Source organism: Ambystoma mexicanum, chromosome 6p (genome assembly GCF_040938575.1).
Source record: "Ambystoma mexicanum isolate Mex_15411 chromosome 6p, UKY_AmexF1_1, whole genome shotgun sequence".
Classification (NCBI taxonomy): Eukaryota; Metazoa; Chordata; class Amphibia; order Caudata; family Ambystomatidae; genus Ambystoma; species Ambystoma mexicanum.
The window spans coordinates 1,326,780,919-1,326,796,716 of record NC_090935.1 but is presented as its reverse complement, the minus strand read 5'-3'; the positions used below and the strand labels follow the sequence as shown (position 1 = coordinate 1,326,796,716).

Sequence of the window (15,798 nt, the reverse complement as noted above, 5' to 3'; positions counted from 1 at the left end):
ATAACGAGAACTGGTGACTGGGATTTAGTAAGATTATTCAACAGGTTTAGAAACTGTTCCTCAAACAAAGGAAGAACCCTGTGTGGGTGGGGGATCTATAGATGAGAACAATGACAATCAATGTGTGTTCTGAAATTTTCAGTTTTACTGCCAGAGATTCACAGTCTGCAGGTGATTCGTGTGGAATTACATGATGCTGCAGTGAATCTTTTACAAGTAAGGCTACTCCACCCCCATGACAGCTGAATCGGTCAGCACGTAGGAGGGAATAGTTATTAGGAATGCCCAGTAAGGCTTCCGAATGGATAGCTTCATCAAGCCATGATTCTGTGATTATAGGTCTAAACCAGAAGATAGTAAAAGGTCTGCAACTTCTACTCCATGCAGGCTAGAGAGCGAGTGTTGAGGAGAGCAGCTCGCAAAAAGGGAGTAACAAGAACAGGGAGTGTGGGTGAGGTAAAAAGAGAGGAGGCCTGAGAGTGGTTGTTTAGCTTAGTATTGGTAGTATCACAGAAATCAGAAGGCTGAGAACTTAGAGTGTACAGAGGACCAGTAACACTCGAGGTTGTGGCAAGCTGATCGTCAGGGCAAGGCTGGGCAATATCAGCAACCGTGCTGATCCCGTTTAAGTGTACAATAGGAATCGTGGGAGAAGAATTATCAGCAGTGATAGGTTATACCCTTCGACCATCCCTGTCTTGCAAACAGAGTGTATAATTCCGAGCTTTTGGAATTTACAGCTTTGTTGCCAAGAGAGCTTTAGCTTATTGCTTTAGAATAGTAAGTATGCTTTGTTTGCAACAAAGATTAGGAAGTTCAGTCAACCAAATGTGCCTCCAAATGCGCTCTAGCTATCTTCAGGGCTCTAAACACATAATGTATGCCTTTCTATTCATGTCCCAGCTCACATCTGCTAACTAGCTCTTCCGATTCACGTCTCTTATTTTCCCAGGTTTTAAGAAAATTGGCTGTTGAGGTAATACTTTCCCCCATACTCTGCCTTCCCAGAATCCCATACTGTCTTTTTGGTTAACTCAGCCTATTGGTTATTGTCACGTATCGTCTCTGCCTTCCCAAACTCCTCCTCACCTGTCTTCTCCGATACTTCTTCCGTCCTTACCACAGCCTTCTTCTTCTTCTCTCTTTCTCCTTCGGTGGGTTTCTTCTCCTTTTTCTTTTGTCGAAGGTAAGGACGCGCTCCCTCGGTAGCCTCCGTGATCTGGCTGATAACAGACCAAGGGAATACCCGAGGAGCACGCCCTAAAGAATGGGGAAAAAGCCTCCTGGCAAAAAACCCCGATCAGTATTCAGGTGTCCGTGGAATACTGATGTCCGGCAATTACATGGAGATCTTGATTCCTGTAGTCGCAGAGCTCCGGACACGTAGTATGAATGTCCACACCTTGCTCAACTGTAGTATCGGCTGAGTTGTGATATGAGGGAGGTCTCGGCCTGTCGGAACACCGAAGAGGCGTTACGAACGGAAGAAAGGAGGGAGGAAAGGAAGAGTTAAGGAAAAGGACAGGAAAGTAGGGTCAGTCGAAAACGCTCACAGCGAAGATACAAACGCTGAAGCGCCGGCTGAGTGAAAAAGTCAGGAAAAATACTTACATGGAAAACGCAGGGGTAGAGTGCGTTGTGCAAGAAAGGACAGAAGATAAGACCCTAATCACCTTACCTGAAAACCTGAAATAACCTCCTGTGTAGGGAAAGGAAAGGTAGGTAATTAAAGACTTTGAACGCAAGGCAATGTTGAAAAGCTAGACGCTGAGAGCGACTAGCTGGGCACGTAACGGAAACGATACAACACGCAGAGCGTTGCTACGGGCCGCTAGTTATAGAATATGTCGGCCATGTTGGAATAAACTAGACCGATAGAATGGAACAGGCCGCCATCTTAGTAGTATCTCCAACGACTAGCAATTCTCCAGGGCTGGTGCATGACAGTATGCCCCCTTCGATACCTGCCTCCTCCAGGTTTTCCTAGGTACAGCCTATGGAATCGCTGTACAAGTCTGGGAGCGTGCATATGGGATCTTGGTTCCCACGATCTTTCGGCCATGGGAAATCCCTTCCAATGGACCAAATATTGAAGGGTTCCTTTCCTGTAGCGGGAATCAACAATTCTGGCCACCTCATATTCCTCAGGTTCTTCGGGCGGAGTGATCACCGTCCTTCTCAAAGGTCTCTTGTACAGATCTCTTTGATAAGTCTTGAGTAAAGAGGAGTGAAAGACCGGATGTACCCTCCGCAGAGAGTGAGGTAATCCTAGTTTGAAGGCTACAGGATTGATCTGGGCCAGGATTGGGTAGGGCCCTATGTATCGTGCTGTGAATTTCCCCTTATGCGTCCAGCGAGGTAGATATCGCGTAGATAACCAAACCAAATCTCCTGTTTTCCAAAGGGGAACCGGATTACGTTTGGTGTCCGCATAGGTCTTATACCTCTTGCGGCTTTCCTCTAAGGTTTGTAGGGCTTCCTTATGTGTGCGCTTGAGATCCATCAGCATCCTCTCCAAGGCGGGAGTAGTGGTCTGGCTGCTGAAAGATAAGGCTCCTAGATGATGCGGGTCATAACCATAGGTGCACCTGAAAGGACTCATCTTAATTGCCGTATGAAAGGTGTTATTGTAAGCGAACTCTGCCATTGGTAACAGAGCAGCCCAGTTGTCTTGTTCCCTATTACAATAACAGCGAAGGTATTGTTCTAAACCAGCGTTCAGTCTTTCGGTCTGTCCATTGGACTGGGGATGATATCCCGAGGATAACGCCTTCTGTATAGCCAACTGGTTACATAGCGAGTTCCAAAATTTAGAAGTAAATTGCGTTCCTCTGTCCGAAATTATGGACCGTGGTAAACCGTGTAACCTTACTATCTCGCGAAGGAAGACTGTAGCGGTCTCTGAGGCTGAAGGAATTCCTGCGAGAGCGACGAAATGAGCTAACTTGGTGAAATAATCAATCGTCACTAGAATCACCTTCTTTTCCTGGGAAACTGGAAGTTCTACTATGAAGTCCAATGAGAGGTCCTCCCAGGGGCGTGTGGGAGTCTTGGCTTGATGTAGGAGTCCGAGTGGTCTGTGACGAGGGGTCTTATTGATGGCACAGATGGGACAAGTCGACACATAAGAGATGATGTCTCTTCGCATCGACGGCCACCAGAAACTCCTGGACACCAACTCGAACGTTGCCTTCTCCCCCTTATGTCCAGCCAAGGGTAGATCGTGGCAGAAGCTGATGGCCTGTCTGCGAAGATCAGTGGTGGGTAAGAACAATGCTGAATGATGAAACCACAATCCTTCGCGTTCCTGCAATTTGTATGACTGTTTCTCTTCCTGATCATAATCCTTGAGGTCACCTTGAACCTTCTCAAGGAATAGGTTAGCAATGGTATGAAAGTGGTTCTCAAGCAGAATCTTCTCCTTTTTAATCTCCGATAGATCTTCCTCTAACCAACTTCGGGATAACGCGTCTGCCACACTGTTCTGGGATCCTGGTATGTAGGTGATCAGGAAATCAAAGCTTGAAAAATAATAGGCCCAACGGGCATGCCTGGAATTCCTGCATTCCATTTGTTGGAGAACCTTGAGATTCCTATGATCAGTACGAATCACAAATTGGTGAGAGGCTCCCTGTAGCAAATGTCTCCATTCCTGACAGGCTGCCCGCATTGCTAATAATTCTCTCTCCAGAACTGAGTAGTTTCTTTCGCTTCCAGTTAGGGTGCGAGAGTAATAGGCGACAGGGTGTTCTTCTCCATTGCTTCCTTCTTGTAACAAGACTGCCCCTAAAGCACCTCCCGGGGCATCGGTCTCCAAAATAAATGGTTTATTCTGCTCGGACTGAACTAAAACCGGGGCAGTGATGAATCGTCTCTTTAGTGTCTCGAATGCTGTTTGAGCCGCCGAACCCCACTGGAATACTATACCCTTTTTGAGAAGTGCTGTGATGGGTAATACCAGATCAGAGAAGTTGGGTATAAACCGGCGGTAAAAGTTCGCCAGACCTAGGAAACGTTGAATCTCCTTGACAGACGAGGGCTCTGGCCATCTGTCTATGGCCAACACCTTCTTGGGGTCCATACGGATACCCTTCTCCGATAATCTGAATCCCAGGTAAGGTACTTCTGTGGTCTCAAAGAGGCACTTCTCTGGCTTGGCGAAAAGTTGGTTTTTCAATAACCTACGAAGTACTTCGCACACATGTAGCCGGTGTTTCTCCAAGGATGGAGAGAAAATAAGAATGTCATCCAGATATACGACTACCGATATGTATAACATATCGGCAAAGATCTTGTCTACAAATCTCTGAAATACCGCTGGGGCGTTTACCAGTCCGAATGGCATAACACAGTACTCAAACAACCCCAGCGGCGTCCTGAAAGCGGTTTTCCACTCGTCTCCTTTCTTTATTCTTAACAGATGATATGCACCACGGAGATCTAGCTTGGTGAATACTTTTGAATCTCTGACCGCTTCCAGTATGTCTCTGATAAGAGGCATTGGGTACCTGTCTCGGATGGTAATGCTGTTCAAGCCCCTGTAATCGATACAGGGGCGTAATTCTTTGGAGTCCTTCTTTGATATGAAGAACAATGATGCCCCTCCTGAGGACTTTGATGATCGGATAAGCCCATTCATTAAGTTGGAGTTGAGGTACTCCTTCAATGCTTCCTTTTCAGATAAGGATAGTGGATACATTCGACCGAAGGGTAAGGAGGTCTCTTCCTTTAGATCTATGTTGCAGTCCTCGTGGCGGTGAGGTGGGAGGAGCCTGGGATTAATGTCTTCAAACACTCGAGCGAAAGCCATATACTGTCTAGGTATAGAGGATATTGAGAGATTGCACTGAGTTGTAGGGAGACTGGAATGTATCTCCTTCTGGGATTCCATAGCATTCATGCAGTGTTCCCGGCAGTATTCGGAGTCGAAGCTTAACTTGTTATTAGTCCAGTCAATCTTGGGGTTGTGTCTTCTTAACCATGAAACACCTAATATCAACGGAAAATGAGCTGCTCTGATGACATCAAATGTGAGGGTTTCGACATGATGATCCATCCCTACTGTTATAGGTTCCGTCTCCATGGTAATGAGTCCAGATAAAAGTGGACGGCCATCTACTCCCTCGACCGGTATCGGTCTGTCCTTCTTCCTCAGTGGAATCAGATTTTCCTGAGCCCATGTTACGTCTATAAAGTTTCCTGCTGCTCCGCAGTCAAGCATTGCCAAAACCGATAGGTTCTGTCTCAGACTGTAGAAAATAGACAGCTGGAATACCATCAGACGATTGTCCTCTATTCCTTCATTAATGGGTCTTGTGAGGTTGCAAGGGTTTGTACGGTGGTCCCCATGGCTTCCCTTGCAAAAACCCGGGGTCTGGCGTTTCCCTGTCTCTTAGAGGGGGTATCTGGACAATCTTTAAGCATGTGAGTTGATGAACCACAGTACATGCAAAGGTTGAGCTCCTGTCTTCTTTTCCTTTCAGTCTTGGTTAGCGGTCCCCTGGTGGCCCCTATTTGCATAGGTTCTTCTGACATAGGTCTTTCCCTCCTTCCTGAAGGCGGGCTGTAACGTGGCACTGATCTTCTTCCTCTACTCTTCTCTGCCCGTCTTTCCTGTAGACGGTAGTCGATCTGTAGTACTAGCGTAACCAGCTCTTGAAAGGTGTTGGGACGTACTGCTCTAGCCAGTTCGTCCTTTAGTTCCTCATTTAGCCCTCTCCGGAAAATAGTTTGTTGTGCCGTATCCGGCCATCCAGCTGATACCGCCAGTGTTTGGAATTGTGCAACATAACCCTGTAAATCTTGGTTTCCTTGTCTGACATCAAGATAAGCATCATATTTGGAATACTGTACTTCGGAACGCTCAAACCGGTTCTTGAAACCTTGTATGAACTGGGCATAATCGTTAACCAAAGGGTCTTGGTTGGTTACCAAAGGGGTAGCCCATGCTAGGGCGCTTCCTGTCAAGTTGGCTATGAGGAACCCAACTCTGGCCCTTCCAGACTCGAATGCCCGAAGTCGGAAGGAAAAATAGACTGTACAAGCATCGAGGAATTCTTTGATATACCTAGGGTTTCCATCGTATTTACCAAATGTAAATGGCATTGGAGGTAAATCATCTCTACCAGCTTCCCTAGTGGCTGCTTGTTGTCGTAAAAGAAGGTTCTCGGCGTGCAGTGATTGCATATCGACTCTGAGGCTCTGAATGGCATTACACATATCTTGAATTTGTTCTGGTGACGCCATTGTGTCTTCTGGGCGTTGTATACTGTCACGTATCGTCTCTGCCTTCCCAAACTCCTCCTCACCTGTCTTCTCCGATACTTCTTCCGTCCTTACCACAGCCTTCTTCTTCTTCTCTCTTTCTCCTTCGGTGGGTTTCTTCTCCTTTTTCTTTTGTCGAAGGTAAGGACGCGCTCCCTCGGTAGCCTCCGTGATCTGGCTGATAACAGACCAAGGGAATACCCGAGGAGCACGCCCTAAAGAATGGGGAAAAAGCCTCCTGGCAAAAAACCCCAATCAGTATTCAGGTGTCCGTGGAATACTGATGTCCGGCAATTACATGGAGATCTTGATTCCTGTAGTCGCAGAGCTCCGGACATTTAGTATGAATGTCCACACCTTGCTCAACTGTAGTATCGGCTGAGTTGTGATATGAGGGAGGTCTCGGCCTGTCGGAACACCGAAGAGGCGTTACGAACGGAAGAAAGGAGGGAGGAAAGGAAGAGGTAAGGAAAAGGACAGGAAAGTAGGGTCAGTCGAAAACGCTCACAGCGAAGATACAAACGCTGAAGCGCCGGCTGAGTGAAAAAGTCAGGAAAAATACTTACATGGAAAACGCAGGGGTAGAGTGCGTTGTGCAAGAAAGGACAGAAGATAAGACCCTAATCACCTTACCTGAAAACCTGAAATAACCTCCTGTGTAGGGAAAGGAAAGGTAGGTAATTAAAGACTTTGAACGCAAGGCAATGTTGAAAAGCTAGACGCTGAGAGCGACTAGCTGGGCACGTAACGGAAACGATACAACGCGCAGAGCGTTGCTACGGGCCGCTAGTTATAGAATATGTCGGCCATGTTGGAATAAACTAGACCGATAGAATGGAACAGGCCGCCATCTTAGTAGTATCTCCAACGACTAGCAATTCTCCAGGGCTGGTGCATGACAGTTATTTAGAAAATAACTGGATAATGTGTCCAACATATGGGGTTTATTAATTGGGTAATGTACGATCAGGTTATTCAATCTCCATGGCTTCTTGAAAATTAGCTTTGGAGTGTTACCTCACAGATGATGAGTAACAGGGCGAGATCTGACAGATACCTTTGATTTATAATTATAGATAGCACTCTAAGAATCAAGGATGTAGGTACTAAAACATACAGAAAAATAATTGCCCCTGTGTATGTGTGGAACAATAAGTATAATCCCTTTCCTCCTGATGGAAAACTCTCCAAGCTTCTATTACTGATAAATCCATACGAATTTTCCCAACTGCATGAACATTGCTATGGTCTGTTTGTGAAGGCGGAAGGGCCTTATTAAGTCTTGGGTCTGTGATACAATGGAAATATCCCCCTAATCAACACCACTCGCCAAAGGGCCTCATTACACTAAGAAAGTTTGTAAATAACACATCCTGTGCTTCATTAGGAACATATATTGATATAAATGTATACAATTATCCCAGAACTTCGCCCTTCAATATTGGCAATCTATCTTCAGGGTCCCTCACAACGCCCCACCCCCTTCCATAAAATGAAAACCAGAAAGAAAGAAGATTTCCACACCTCTTTTCGTGGTACCACTGGTGACAAAATAATGGTGTTTAAAGATATGAATCCGTAGTCGGGGTTCATCCCGAGAAGTAAGGTGAGTCTCCTGGACAAAGACCACATAGGTATCCATCTCTGTCAGTCTGCGTAAGATAGATCTGCATTTAGAAGGACTGTTAAAGGGTAATCATCACAAAATCATCTATTAAGAGTGCACACCAATTTGTACCCACCAGCCATGGAGAGGGGATTCCTGCACTTGGGGCGGTAAAATAGCTCTCTCTGAATAACAATAATAATAATCGTTAAGGGTTGCAAACTTGTGGCATAAAAATAACTTCTTGTTACAAAATTTAGAAATGTAGAGAATGGGAATGTAATCCAACCGTTGCAGGAACCTCATAAGCCAGAAGCATCCCCCAGACTCTGCCTCATCAAACATCGGCACCGGGTTCATCTTTTCCCCATAGTTCACATCCCCCATGTCATTTGCCCCTAAAACAAAACTATTTAGTTCTGAACTCATCCACTAAGAGATTGAGAGTAAACCAGTACAAGCGTCAACCCCAACACCATCATAACATTACTTTCCTTCATAACTTGTAAAGAAAGTCACAATGCCTCTGAATCTAGTGGTGAGCTTGTATTTCCATGACAACCTTGATGTAATTTCGAGTTTCCACACACATTTCCCCATGGTATGGCTATCTTTGTCGTTCACTGCAGGCTTGGCTGTTGAAGGGACTTTATCTTGTGCTCCTGGACACCGTTCTGTCAATAATTCATGGCTTGTCCTCATATGCTCTGCCTTTAAATTCAAACAGCAACTTGCAAGGAGAACCCTAATGATATTTGATGTTCTTTTGACACATCCAAGATGTTACTATCCAGATGTAGCTTTGCTTTGCAAGTGTGGGTTGAGAGAGATCTTGATACAGGGAGACAAAGTAGATAGACAGCAAAGGTCTCACTGCTGCAATTATTCACTCTTTTTGTTGGTAGAAGTAGAACCTCATCTGAACGAATGGAACCAGTTTCATCTTCTCTTGAAAGGCAAAGTAGACCCTGTGCCTGCAATCTAACATTATATCTGTGTCATCTGAAAGTTGTATCAAGTTCCATAAAAAACTGTGGACATATTCCTCTATCTCTTGATCCTGTATTTGTTTAGGTACCTCTCTAATGTCTTCGCTGTTACGTTGGGGCCGGTTCTCATCTTCGTGCTTGGCCAAAACAAATTTGAGATGTGCTTCTATGGCATCCATTCTTCTCGCTAGGTCTGCCTGCTCACGAGATTCGTCACACTTTGTGGTTTCTACTTTCTCCAACCTCTTTTCCACTGTTATGATAGGTTATCGAGGTCTGTAAATGAACGGACAGCTTTTCTCCACTGTCAGATCGCTTTTAGTAGCCAACACCTCCATATGGGAATTAGACTTCTGCATGTTGGGTACTTTACTTGTTGAATTCGTTTTTTAGGTTAATCTTGTGCATGCAGCATTAGCTTGATGTCAGGTTGTATTGAATTCTTCTGTTTATTCCCAGCTTTCACCATGTGGGGGTCTGCAAATTAAGTTTTCTTCACTGCTTCCAACTCATTGGCCACTTAACACACAGAAATAAGACGTATATATTTGTACATGTGCAGCGTGTCACAAAACCATTTGCAGTAGGAGGCAGCCGGGGTGTCTCTCAGGATAGCTTCCAGGGTTACGGTACATTTTCTGTGCCTTGTTCAAGCTCATTAAATGTGGCCCTAATATATTGTGGGAATCACATTTAAGCAAAATATGCCACGTTGTGAAACCCAACCGCATGTAAGCAATCCCCCATATTGCATCCTTGGGACTAACTTCCTGATCTCCTAGGCACACATAGTAGAATCCTCGCAATGGCGATACCCCGAATCCTACCTATTATGGCAAGCAAGCACAATTCTAAGAATAATCAGTTTGGGCATTCTGATTGGCAGCTCTGCTTCAGGCATTCATGCTACCTACATAATGAGAATTGTGCCTTGTTCCTTTTTCATAGTTCGATGGCAGCCGAGGTCTTATCATTCAATCGTGAATCTTACCGATGTAGCACCAATCTCTATAGTGCTAATTCTACTGCGACATCAGCACGGTTCTGTCATCCTTTAAATTGCGGCTCTGTTGTTTTATCAGTGACTGATGTGGCTTGAAACACCTGATCCAATGTGGCTCCTTTTATTGCTGTCTAGCTAGTTCGTGCCATCTTGTTTGTTGGTTCCATTTCGCTGCAGTACTCAGAAGCTGCACTGAGAGACCTGCCACATTTCCAACTGTTCCTCCTTCACTCCACTGAAGCAGCAGCACACGGGGAGTCTCTTAATTCACCAGTGAGTCAATCCACTGCCATTCTGGGGGCAGGCGGGCCATCTGTCAGAGCTCACAGCAGGCAAGTCTGCATGCCTCGCTGGTTGGCCATGTCCCCCGCCAATATGATCTTGCACTTTCATACATTATTGTTATTACATTGATTATAGGTTGAAGCCTGTCATGCATAGCCCCAAGTGCTGGAGGATGGAAAACATACCTCTGAAACTTGATGTTATATGTATTTTAAATATGTAAGCTATTAAAAGCTGCATACTTTTTGTATGTATCAATCTGATAGTGAGGTATTTATTAAGAAAGACACTTTTTAAGTGAGCAGGCAATTGTTTGCTTACTGTATTTTATCAATGTATTCGGTCAAATGTATAAAAGGTTTGATACAAACCGTATTATCCTAACTTGGGAGGCTTGTCCTATGTGAGGAGTCAGTAATGCGAGTCGGACAACTGCTTGTTGATTTCTCAAAATAGGCCATTTTATTAAAGAGAATACAATGAACTAATACCTTGCTTGCCCTACTCTAGTGAGGAATTCCCTACCTAGTCTAAGACTAAGGGAACATTCTCCAGCATGGGTAAACTGCCCTTCACTCTAAACAGCCAATATACAAAGAAAGGTATATAGCAACACAATAGAATAAACAATATAAACACAAGATCTTATGGCCTTCTCTTATCCTGTGTAAACTCCCATCCCAGGCTTCAAAGTCACTTCCAAATGTTCAACAAAAGGAAATAAGGGTTTCAAACCAGTTCTTGAGAGTTCAAAGTCAAAACAAAATTCACCAAACAAAATTGAATTCCAGAGGGTGGGTGCGTGGCAAGAGAAGGATTGTTTGCGGAACATCTCTTTGCAGATGAGCTATGATTCGAGCAAGTTGGTTGACGTGCTACGTGAGGCCTGTGTGCCAACAGTTATGTGGAGCTTAGCCTCCAGGCACGCGGGTGTGCTACTCATGACTGCTATTTAGATGATACATGCAGTCTTGAACAGTATCCTGGCCTGGAGAGGAAGTCAACATAGTCAGTGTAGGGCGCCAGTGATTCAGTCAAATTTCAGTCAATTACAAGGCCTTCTGCTGCGTGGCAGATTGCATTTAGAGGATCCAAGTGAGCAGCTTGGAAGCCTCATCAGGAGAGCATTTTCCCCCATCGATATTCAAGACCACAAAGGCCTGCACTATGGTTTGGAACTCCTATGTTGGAAGTCTGTCTACTAGGGTTCATGATGTCCTGGGTTTTCCTAGTGTTCTAGGCCAAACTGTAGATACGGACTTTGAAATTGGCTACCAAGAATTAATGCCACAGTTTCTATGGCCACTTGACAGCCAGAATGTGTATCTTTCTGCAAATGTGCAAAGATCCTGCTTGGTGAGCAAGAGAAACATTTGGGTCACCCTAAAATAACTCACTATTGTGGTGACATCACTTTTCAGAGCTGGAAAGTTAATCTGGATATTTTGGTGTTCAATAAGACATAAAGGAGTGTCTATACCGAGAAATCAACTCTTTAACAGTCTTGAAAAAACATTGTATCAAATGGAAAGGAAGAATTCTTTTAATGTTAAAAGTGCATTTAGCACTACTTTTCTCATTTAGAAGTACTAAACATGCCTGAATTAGAGGGAAGACTGACCCTGAACAACAGGGCGTGCTGCCAGCCTAAAAGGGATAGGAGGGATTCTAAGCACTCAACTAAATAAGGAACTCTAAAAGTTACATATTGTTTAGAAACTATAAAACATTAGTTGGCAAGGGTTGTTTTAGCCTAGCCCACTGCTGAAGCTCAACCTGACAAGATTATGGTGGTCCATTTAGACAGGGGCTGCAGTTACATTTATATTCTACCCGGAAGTCAGCGTGTATGTAATTGGACAATAACTTTTTTTCTTTTTTAAAACATTGATCATCAGAGGTAACAACGTTTAAATAATGTTCCCACACAAGAGATCCAATGCCTAATTGGACCCACTATAGAAGAAGCCATGGCAGAAAGATGCATTAGCAGAAAGAAGCTAAATTCCTTAGCCCACAATTTCCATGAACTCCAGTGTTTTATGCGCTGCCCAAAATCCATAAGGATATTTCACCTCCACCAAGTGGACCATCATATAACCCCATCACAATTTGTGGTTTCTTTTTAAAGGATACTACTAATGACGTCATACATAAAGATCTCTACTGCCACTGTACATTTAGTTAAAGATGTCACCACAGCAATAGGTCAGGGCTTCTCTAGATATTGAGTCATTGTACACTAAGATAAGATTCCTCAACAAGAGACACAGTTTATCCAACAACTTCTCCAGGAATGTGTTACCAACCTGGAAATGTATTCAATTGGCAGAAATAGCCTTGACCAAAAATGTTTGTGTATTTGAAAATTCATTTTATGTACACATTTCTTGTACTGCAGTGGGGGCAACTTTGCCCCTAGACTCGCAAATGTTTAGGTCGGTGAATTGAACAACTCTGCATCTATGAAGATAACAATCCCTTTATTGAAACATTCAAGTCTGGGAAAGATACAAGGTTGATGTTTTACATTTTTTTAATGAAAGTGCAAGAGATCCTTTTTTATGAAATAAAATGCAAAGGCCATCCTTTGGTGGATGACGAAATTCTCAGAATAGATTTTTGAAGTCTTCACATAACAGGAGTTTTTTGTATGTTGCAAAGCTATCACTGCGCTTGGAACTAATAGTCCACATCCATAGTATTTTGTTTAATAACAATTAAAGTCCACACATTGGAATCAAAAGGTTGTTTTCTTTATATTCTTGTCGTGCAGAACAACAATGGTATAGCCGACACGTGTTTCGACCTCTGCGGTCTTTCTCAAGGCCTTATCCTATATCTTAATCTTCAATATCTCAACTTCTGCTCATTATTTCAGTCATGCCACGACATCTCTTCTATTACAGTCAGGAGTGTTTTAAGGGTTAAATCCCAGTGTCCCATTAAGTGTGGGTCAATCCCTAGAGTAGCCTCACATCAGCATTGAGCTGAGGTCGAAACACGTGTCGGCTATACCATTGTTGTTCTGCACGACAAGAATATAAAGAAAACAACATTTTGATTCCAATGTGTGGACTTTAATTGTTACTAAACAGAATACTATGGATGTGGACTATTAGTTCCAAGCGCAGTGATAGCTTTGCAACATACAAAAAACCATTGTCATTATAGGATGAATCTTTTGTGGAGGATTCTCAGGTTGTGAGACTCCCGCAGCTGGATGCTTTACATTTGCTAATTATAATAATTTAGGCTGGGTGAATAGCGCACGGGACCAAGTATCTATCCACTCCAAGTCAATTAGTCTACACATAACAGGAGTAAAGAAAAAAATCAACTTTCTTAATCTGCTGATTAAAGTTATCTATTACTATATTTCAAAATCCAACAGACTGTTTAATGTACAGTAATTACCACCCAATGGGCTTGATTTACAAAAAAGTTTTTAAATGCGAAAGTCCCATTGAAAGTTTTTTGTAGATCAGGCCCACTGTCTTTACATGAAAACCTCCCTTTCGAGCAGTGTTTAAGATGCAGATTAAATGGTTGTGACCTACAGGAATTCAGCACAGTAGTGAATTGTTTTCATTTCATTTGTCTGACAGAAGATATCCCAAGGAAACACTCAAACAGACATACAAAAGGGCTACAAATATCCTGCACAAAGTTACACTCCAACAAGACAAAAGAAAAGAGAACACACCATACAGGATCACTACGGGTATGAACTACTCACCTTGGGCCTCATTACGAGAACGGAGGCAGCCATGGAGCTATTGGCTCCATGGCTGCCTCCGTTCCGGGCTCCATTACCGGGTTCCTGCAATGGGGACTTACCAGGTTACTCCGAGATAGGAGTGAAGGGGCCCCTAGGGAACCCTCGTGTAGTGGAAACAAGGCAAATCACCACACATGAACTGACACGTCAGACACAAGGTTGTATTTCCAAAAGCTAGGGTTTATTGCAAAGCAAAAAAGTCTCAGTTGGCCAACTCGGTCTCACGCCCCGTGACGTGTGTCTCCAGACCTCGAGGGACGCAAGAGAGCAAATAACGTACATCAGTTACATATATAAAAAATTGACATCCTGCAATCAGTCATGACAGGTTAATTATGCTCATTGTACAGTTTCTTTGAACTGGGTCTGATGATTGACAATTTCGACGAATATGAGCCCTTCAAACATCTATTTTAGCAACAATATGCAACATTGCGAGTCTAGAGACATATTTCTTTGTTGAACAGAACACAGTGCTTCTGTTCTTGCAGGCAAGCTGTGTACGGGGGAAGAGTCGCATTCCAGGCCTTGCTATCTCCTATTTGCTATTCGTGTCCTGGGAGTCAGCTCGCTCTGCTGGGCTTAGGAAAGGGGGGCCGTAAGAAAAAGCACAATTCAAGCCTTTAGCTGTTTCTTTCTAGCATTTCTACCATATTAACAAGACTGGTTGGCATCAGTGAAATGATTAAATGCTGTGTTGCTCTCCTCCAAGTCTATATGCGGTAGGGGATTGGGCATTCCTCTCTGGGGCTGCCTATGTTATGTTTCAACGAATAACTCCCGGCCTCGCGGCCTTGCTCTTTCGCTTTGAACAACAAGGTAATCAGTGAAGCAGAATAAGCAGAATAAGCAGAATAAGCTTTCGGCTAAGCAGTTTTGAACAAAAAGCAATAAGCAAACGTTAGTGAACAAAATGGCGATTCTAACTACATCAAAAATACTGCACATTGGTCAAACTTATGAGTCTGTATTTCTGACGTTTAGTGCATGAGACGGTTGGTCGTCGGCCAATATGATACATTGCCATTGGTCGTGAGAGGTATCTATTTTTCTAGATTGACAAACCCCTCCTTTTGGCCGACTGCCAAACGCCTTATCCATACATTGCATCCTCCTCTGATGATGTGTCTGAATTATCTGAATGTGAATTTGAACCTGAATCTTTCTTCCCACTAAATGCGTCTTCATTCTCACCAATATTTATGGCCATGAATTCTTCTATTGTTTTTATTTCATGAAATGAAATGGCCATGTGTTTGTTTTTGGGTTACCATATGCATACACTCTTCACTTATCTCAGTGCAAACTAGGGGCAGACAGTGTATGCAACAACAGCAAGTCATAAATATTCCGAACACTACTACTAGTATTGCAATTAACTTCCATCCCCACGCACGTAATATTTCCCAGAACCAGGACCCTGCCTCCCAGTTCCCATTCATGTTATGGAGTTCAGAACTCAGGACGTGCAACTTTCTTATCGCTTCAAAAATCGTAGGGGAGGAGTCATTTACGAATACGCAGCAGGCTGATCCCACGATTTTGCAAACCCCCCCACGATCAATCAGGATTACATCAAGAGCCATTCTATTTTGCAAACATCATTAATCTAACCCCCTTTTCTTCTAGCGTCATGTTGTATAGTATATCTGTTGTTATGTTTATTGTATTCTCTAATATTCTGGATAGTTGGCTTATGTTATAGGAATGTATTGCTTGGGCCTGAAATGGTACGAATGATTTTGCTAAGTCTTCTGTAATCAAAGCGTCTTCTGTACTTCTTCACGGCCTAGATCTGGATAGCCTAGCTACATCTGCTGTGTCCAAGAGGAACACTCCTGGGAACAGTAGACCCAAATAACATGTGCCT

At 43.7% G+C, this 15,798-nt stretch overlaps 1 protein-coding gene across 2 annotated transcripts in view; it reads left to right on the top strand.

The window, feature by feature from the left end:
• Positions 1–15,798, top strand: part of LOC138510377 (coiled-coil domain-containing protein 171-like) — a 3,784,015-nt gene that overhangs the window by 3,754,275 nt on the left and 13,942 nt on the right. The gene's annotated exons all lie outside the window — the stretch shown is intronic.